This window comes from Notolepis coatsorum (genome assembly GCF_963971535.1).
Source record: "Notolepis coatsorum genome assembly, chromosome: 20".
Taxonomy (NCBI): domain Eukaryota; kingdom Metazoa; phylum Chordata; class Actinopteri; order Aulopiformes; family Paralepididae; genus Notolepis; species Notolepis coatsorum.
The window spans coordinates 64,472,640-64,479,901 of NC_140184.1; positions in this window are offsets into that span (position 1 = coordinate 64,472,640).

A 7,262-nucleotide genomic window follows, 5' to 3' on the forward strand; every position below is an offset into this window, starting at 1 on the left:
CGAATTTAATTTTATTATGCATTCGAATTGTTTTATTAACACTGCATTTTTATTTCGCATTGGTAAATTCGGAGCAAAGAAATTCAGATACATGATTTTCAAAGTATTTATTTGCAATGCTATAAATTCGGTGTCTGAAACTATAAATGCGGTGTCTGAAATAATTCAGATACAAAAATGCGGTGTCTGAAAAAATTCAGATACATGTTTTCAAATTCAGATACATGTTTTCAAAGTTATTATTTTCAATGCTATAAATGCGGTGTCTGATTAAATTCAAATACTTCTGGCACTCATTTGCTTCCATAGTACAGGCCAGACCATAATATTCGTTCTCCTATTGGACAGCGATCCCCTAGGCGCCACGGCCATACCCCCCAATGTCTAGTTCAAAGTCACCGCTAAGACATGCCTGGACATGCCCGGTTCTGCGCAGTAATATGAGACAGAAATAAGGCTGGTACTAGATTATTCACCTTACGTATAAATACGTTGCAGGTGGATACAGCAGTAATGTTAACCAATAAGTTGAAGCCTCACACCACGATACAACGTGCTGTGAAGTGGGCCCGTTTTGCCCCGAAATAGAGCCTTGAGACCGCGTGCGAATTGATAGCTGAAGTGTCAGAGTTTAACGCTGGATCGTCGAGTTCGACCTATTCTATTATTAAGTAATAGTCTATTATGTATAGTGTATCGTGCGGCTAGCGTTCTACAGTGACCAGCATTACCAACGTTTCATCGTACCGAGCTAGTGTGCTTATCCAGGCTGGGCGGCCTAACCTGGTGCCGTCATCCGAGGAGCCCTAGACGAGAACCGTGTGGATATGTACACTGGATAACCTACACCGACGACTACAGAGCCCTTTTCGGCTGGATTATATTGCTTTGGTCCTGTGGATGTTGGAGCAGAGAATCGTCTACCCACACTACCGTGTGGGATTTACCCTGTGAGGAGCACCGTCGAGCCCGCCTCTAGGACTCTGAGGCTGGCTAGCTTTCCTCCATGCGGCACTGCACACCGGAGAATAGCTGTTGCTTGTCTACGGATCAAGGGATTATTGCACTGTCTCCTGTACCTGGAGTCTCCTTATTCCTCGTTGATCCAGACTTTTGCTACCGACAAATCCTCTCCCCTGCTGGCTTACAACCGGAGGGAACCCCCTTAGTATCTCCAGCTGACCTACTAGTGTACCATATATAATTCTTATGCTACAGGTGGTATTAATTATCCCCTTCGTAATATGCTCATGGACTTACGCTCTTGACCTATTCATGCACATTCTTCGCCTTACAAGCGCAACTCTCAATCTGAATAAATGTAAGATAATCTTGGTGCTCTTCTAATAAATATTATTATAAACAGTACTTTCTTGTTGAGCCGTGTTATTGTGGGGGTGTTCATCTCATATACATGTGTACTGTATGGCCAGTAGTAATGTACATAACTCAGTAGTGGTTTAATGATACCATACTTATTCAATACAGTCAGGGAATTGTACCCCTCAGTTACAATAATAATGTCATAGGTTTACCACTCTGGTAAACCAACACCCTCGTTCACTAGAGGAGACCACTGCCCAACTCTGCGCTCTCACGCTCAGCTCTCTTATCTTCTGTGGTCCCTGCCTGCTTCAAGATGTCTACCATCATCCCGGTACCGAAGAAACCCTCCCCAACATGTCTCAATGACTACAGACCGGTGGCACTCACCTCTGTGGTCATGAAATGTTTCAAGAGGCTGGTCAAGGATCACATTTGTGCCTCCCTCCCCAGTGATATGGACCCTATGCAGTTTGCATACAGGACAAACAGGTCCACTGACGACGCGGTCTCCCAGGTACTGCACAGCACCCTCTCTCATCTTGACCGCCAGAAGGGGGGCTATGTGAGACTGTTGTTCATTGACTACAGCTCAGCGTTCAACACCATAGTCCCCACCAGACTGGTGGACAAGCTGATCGAGCTGGGTCTGAGCTCCGCCCTGAGTGCCTGTGTAACGGAGGTACCGCAGTCTATCCACAGTCACAAGGTACAAGTCGTGAAGTGGCTGTGGACGTTAAGCGGTACTGCAAGTAAACTCACTCCCCAGAGGCATCCAGACCCGGAAGCAAGGAGTGAATTCACTTCTTGCTTAGTGGTCTGTGATGCCGCCCGCGACGCGGGCGTCCGGGGTTCAACTCCCACTCAGGGCGATCCCTTAACAGGGGTCGAATCGACTAAACACAACGCAACAAGATCACACCGGCTACATGTGGTGCCGCTAGACCCGGATGCCCTGGGTGGAGTGAGTTTAGGGGGGTGAGTGTAACGGAGGTACCGCAGTCTATCCACAGTCACGAGGTACAAGTCGTGAAGTGGCTGTGGACGTTAAGCGGTACTGCAAGTAAACTCACTCCCCAGAGGCATCCAGACCCGGAAGCAAGGAGTGAATTCACTTCTTGCTTAGTGGTCTGTGATGCCGCCCGCGACGCGGGCGTCCGGGGTTCAACTCCCACTCAGGGCGATCCCTTAACAGGGGTTGAATTGACTAAACACAACGCAACAAGATCACACCGGCTACACCTGGGTACTGGACTTTCTGAGTGAAAGACCCCAGGCGGTCAGGGTGGGGGGTCAGACCTCCAACACCATCACCCTGAGCATCGGGTCCCCCCAGGGCTGTGTTCTGAGCCCCCTGCTGTACTCACTATACACACACGATTGTGTGGCCAAGTTCAGCTCCAACTCCATAGTGAAGTTTGCAGACGACACAGTGGTGGTGGGGCTGATCTCGGACAACGACGAGAAGGCCTACCGGGAGGAGGTTGAGGTACTGGAACGCTGGTGCCAGGACAACAGCCTGCTCCTGAACATTGGTAAAACCAAGGAGCTGATCGTGGATTATAGGAGAGGACAGCAGGAGACACACACACCACTGATGATAAACGGGGCTACCGTGGACAGGGTGAGCAGCTTCAAGTACCTGGGGGTCCACATCTCAGAGGATCTGATATGGTCAACACACATAGACACAGTCGTAAAAAAGGCGAAGCAGCGCCTCTACCACCTGAGACAGTTAAGGAAGTTCAGAGTATCTGGGAAGATACTCCAGTCCTTCTACTCCGGAGCTGTAGAGAGCATCTTGACTGGAAACATCACTGCCTGGTATGGAAACAGCACGGCACAGGACAAGAAGGCCCTACAGAGAGTGGTGCGCTCAGCCGAGCATACCACGGGTATTGCACTACCTCCCCTGCAGGTTCTATACAACAAGAGGTGCAAATCCAGAGCCTGCAGAATAATGAAATACCCTCACCACCCCAATAACAGCCTGTTCCAGCTGCTGAGGTCAGGCAGATGCCTGCGAACCCCAGCTACTAGGACAGAGAGGCTTCGGCTCAGCTTCTTCCCCCAGGCCATCAGAGCCTTGAACAATGAACACTGAGTGCCACAGAACACTGAACTCTCCACACACAAGCACACATGAGCACACACACGACACGCACGCTGTGCACGCTCGCACACTAGCAGCCACTTTAACATGAGCAGGCACACACTCATGCGGCACACGCCCACACTTAGGGCCACAAAGGAAAGGTCACTTTAAAAATAGTAAAGCAACAGTAACAGTGTATTGCACTACCAAAGGACCTAACATGTCCTACATGCTCTGTAAATAACTATGTACAGATACCGAGATGTCCCACTATATTACCTGTATATTACCTGTCTATTGCACAATGTTGTTTTTATTGGATTCTATTATATGTTGTACTACTGTATTGCACATCGTTGCGGGCAAGACCACCCGCATTTCATTGTATACTTGTATGCCGTGACAAATAAAACTCTTGACTTGACTTGACTTTTCTCCGTGGTGGTGCCTGTTACCTCACCAAATGGTTAACCATCAAACGGCAGCCATAATCTACTATGCAAATGTCGCAAAGACCTCTAGAGGAGGAACCCTTGCTTCTCTGTGGATGATGAACACAATGTGTAACATCAACCAAACACCTGAGAGAAGTCACAGTGGTGGTTATTCCCTCAATCAGAACTTGTTCTCGTCACCTTATGCGAGGTAAACACCCCTGCTAGACAGCAATCAGGAAACGTGGCCATGTGAAAGTCTTTCAGTTCCAGTGACCTCGGGAGGGATTGCATTTGGTTGGTTATTGAACCAAATGATTCAAGTTAAATTATGGATACATGTAATTCCTGCCTGTGTGTGTGCACGCAGTGAAGTTGCGGCATTCCTAATTCCTGCATTTGGTGAAGGAGAAAGGCAGTGTTCACTGAACTGTTTACCCCAAAACAGATAGCTCCCCTCCATATATATATATATATTATTTCATTCTTTATCCAAAACATCACATTGATGTTTTTTAATAATAATAATAATACTACTAATAATAATAATAATAATAATAATAATAATAATACTAATAATAATAATAATTATAATAATAATAATAATAATTATAATAATAATAATAATAATAATAATAATAATAATAATAATAATAATAATAATAATAATAATAATAATAATAATAATAATAATAATAATAATAATAATAAACAATAATACTAATATATATGTATATATTTAAATACTTGTGGACTGGACTGCAAAACAAACTATAAGGTGGCACTGGCAACCCCAGCCTTGGGACACCAACATAACACACGTTATTTTAAACTTGAGGAGAATAGTATGAACATGCATTGCTAACACACAATATAATAATGATCAGTTATATGTCATTTATTTATTTTTATATTTAGTCCCATTGAGATCAAAGATATCTTACAACTTACAAGAGAGACCTGGCCAAGGTAGCAGCCGTACAAAATCACAACATAATAAAATACAACATACAATATAGAAACATCCACTATAATACAGAAGAACAGCTATTCAAACACATGTGCTCTTTCAACAACCACATGCTGCATCACTACAGTCTTTATGATGCATTTAAATTCATCCAAGTGAAGGAAATCTGGGATTTGCATTTGGTTTATAATCTATAGATATTAGATATTATAACTATAAATGCTGAGGACAGCTGCCTATGTATGTGTGTGTCTCCAGTCAGACGGCGCAGACAGGGGCCTTTTATCAGCTGAGCTCCCAACCCTCAAAGATAAGACATTGTGGGTCATCCACAGAGGCGCTTTATATCAACATTCTGGAACCGCACAGACTCTCCGGAGGTGGGGGGGGGGGGGGGGGGGGCAGAACACTGGCTGGCGTCGTGTCACTTAGTAACGAGAGAAAGGGCGTGGCTACGGGGCTGGCCGCCGTTGCTAGGGGAAAGACGTTATAGCTGTGAGTTTCTTCCGGTTTAAGAAGGAAGACTAACCAGACAAGCAGACAAGCGTTTCGAAACAGCAGCTGGGGGGGAAGGGGAAAATACCTCCGGAGCCACGAGATAGCTTTGGCTAACAGGGAAGGCTTTTGGCTAACCACTGGGCCACAACAACCAGCGAGCTGATAACAGGAGAGATCGATAGAATTAATGAATTGAATAGACTTTTCAAAGACTTTCAGAACTGTTTCCATCTTGAGGATATGTTTATGGAATAAACATAACTTTCTAAGGAAAGGTATCACGTTTCCAGTGTATTCTTCTGCTTACGGATGTACCAATGGGGGTGAGCTATCGTGTGACAGCCAGTGAGATAACCATCAACCGATGACACAAACACAATGCAGAGGGAAGTCACGGAACAGCAGGTGACGAGTTGATCAGAGGCTGAAAAACACTGTAATCTATCACAAAGATATAAATATATCCAGTGATTCTTCGGCAGATTATTCCATGCCCAATAGTGGAAACATGCAATTTTCCCCAGAGCTGTCAAAACTCTTAACATTAACATTACATTAATGTTACATTAAAATTCAATCATTATCTACCAGAACTGACAGAGAAGGGCACACACACAGGAGTTTTAATTTGATAGACAATTAAAAAAAAATATATTATATATACACCAGTGCTGCTTTCTGCGAGTGGTCAATAATATCCAACCCACCAAATCATAAAGAATGCAATGGTGAGTAAGGGACTTTGCATTTGTAATGAAACGTAGAGATGCATGGTGAACTGAATCAAGGCTCTGTAAAATGGAGGAGGCTGCATGTATATGGTAGAGTTTATGCAACATAGGGGAGGAACAAACATACTGTATAAATGCTTGCATAGCAGCCTTCTAAACCATTTATCTTGGTGCTCTGTGTGGTTTCTCTCCATGTTCTCGCTCAATTGAAATTAAGAATCCAAGAAAAAGTTTTCAGCCAGTGAAGTTTTGTCACAGTTCTTGTGACTGTGAAAGTTACATAGAAGAGAATGTGTCTGAGACAGAGGATAATGTTGAGGAGGACCCTAATTATGAGGCATCCTCCTCTGATGAGAATGAGACCATTAGATCAGATGCTCCTGTTGTCTCTCAACCACAAGTAGACAAGTTACTTTCCAAAAATGGAAAGTTATCATGGTCCTGCTCCCCACTTGAACAACAGGGTAGGCTTAATGCTGCGAATATCATAAAATGGTTCCAGGCCCCACGAGATCCGCTGTCAGCCACGTCCAAGACATAAAGTCAGCATTCAAGCTCTTCATAACACAATCAATTGAGAGGGATATACATGAGATGATGAATTTAGAGGGGAGGCGCGTGTATGGGGACAGTTGGAAGGAGTTGGGTGGGACCCACTTGCAAGCCTACATTGGGTTTCTCATTTTAGCAGGAGTGTACAAATCAAAAGGAGAAGCAACAGAAAGCCTTTGGAATGCTGATACTGGAAGGGCAGTACTTCCAGCCACCATGTCTCTAAAGACATTCCATAAATATATTGTGTCATACGCTTTGATGACAGAGAAACAGGGCAGATGAAAGTTATGAGTTATAACAAGGAGGGCGACAGTGGCTCGGGAGGTAGAGCAGTCGTCTGGCAATCCGGAGGTTCCCGGTTCGATTCCCGCTCCTCCCGGGCAGCGTGTCGATGTGTCCTTGAGCAAGACACTTAACCCCTAATTGCTCCCGATGAGCAGATTGGCACCTTGCATGGTTGCCTCCGCCATCTGTGTGTGAATGTGTGAGTGGGTAAATGTGAGGAACAAATTGTAAAGCGCTTTGGATAAAATCGCTATATAAAAAAGCGCTATATAAAAAAGCAGCCATTTACCATGTTATGTCAATCAGTGAGATTTTATGGTGATTTATATCTTTTTTTATAGTCACATAAAAGGTATTCTGGATGTATAATG